Raw genomic sequence first — 1,290 nt, 5'->3', positions numbered from 1 at the left:
CAAGCCCGAGGGCCCCCCCTGCGGGCTCGGCGGGGCCGCGACGGCGAAAACGGGGCGGCCGTCCCTTTAAGGCGAGGCCTCAAGTTGTCCAGCCCCTGGCCCCTTTAAGACGACCCGACAGTGTCCGGCGGTCTAGTGCGGTGGCCGCCCCCTGCCAGGGGTCGAGGCAAGTCTCCCCGAGGAAGAGGAAGGGCCACCCCTTTAAAAGGGGCCGAAAGCTCGCCCGAAACGCAGACCTCCCCTTTAAAAGTGTCTCAAGTCCTCCGGCTCAACGAGGCCACCCCTTTAAGGAGGCCAGGGTCCTTCAAACAGCAGGCCCTCCCTTTAAGGGCTCGGAGTTAGTTTCTAGTCCGCCACAAGCGGCCACTTCCCCTTTAAGTTGAATTTAAAAGACTTCTTGCGTGTGGGGGAGGAGGAGGTAAATAAAAACCCCACTCGCCCCAGTTCTCCCAACGGCACAGTTCTCAATTTGTCAGCGTCTATTCGGCCGCTTCCCCTTTAAGGCTGGCGTTGGAGTGCGCCGAGTTCAGTGGCCACCCCTTTAAGGAGATTTAAAGGGGCCTCCTCCGGACCCAGCTCCTCCAGCCTCCGCCTCCGGTCGCCATGAAAGGCGCGAGGCGGGGCGAGGCCGCGGGGCCAGCCCTCCAAAGCCCCGGATGTGAGGCAACGGTGACGGGTACAGCTCCTCTGTCCGCCGACATAAAAGTCTCTTCCTCCTTTCCTCCGTCTCTGTCCGACTTGGGCCTTAAGGAATCCGGAACGGCCGAAGGGCAGCGGGGGACCTCCAGCGCAAATTCCTGTTGTCTCCTTTGGAGTCTTGGGGCGCTTCTCCGCCAGGACTTCCCTGCCCCTCCTCCCTCTTCCTCCTCAGCCTACGCCTCCTTCCTCTCTTGGCCTCCTCCCACTCTCCGCCCCCTTCCCCTCACCCCCCCACGGGCGCACTCGCTGATAGGCTGAGAGGGCCACGTCACGGCGAGGGGCGGAGCCAAACCCGAGGGAGTGGGTACATGTAACCGCCCTCAAATCTTGGATTGGGTTACGTCCCAATCTTGTGACTCGACTGGTTAGAAGTAGGTGTTTGGGGAGGTTCCCGCAGGGCCCCGCCTCTTCCTACTGTTAGTTTATTGGCCAGTCTCCTGATGGCGTCAGGCGAGGGGGCGGAGACGCGGAGCCTGAGGCGTTGGGGGCCGTTGGCCGCTGAGGGGCGCGCGGATGCGAGAGGTTCTGTTCCATAACCAGTTAAGTCATCGCCGCCTTTCCGCCGCTCGGCGCGGCCCGCAGACAGCCTGG

This window comes from Colobus angolensis, unplaced genomic scaffold (genome assembly GCF_000951035.1).
Source record: "Colobus angolensis palliatus isolate OR3802 unplaced genomic scaffold, Cang.pa_1.0 Scaffold128, whole genome shotgun sequence".
NCBI lineage: Eukaryota > Metazoa > Chordata > Mammalia > Primates > Cercopithecidae > Colobus > Colobus angolensis.
This window is presented reverse-complemented; position numbering follows the sequence as displayed.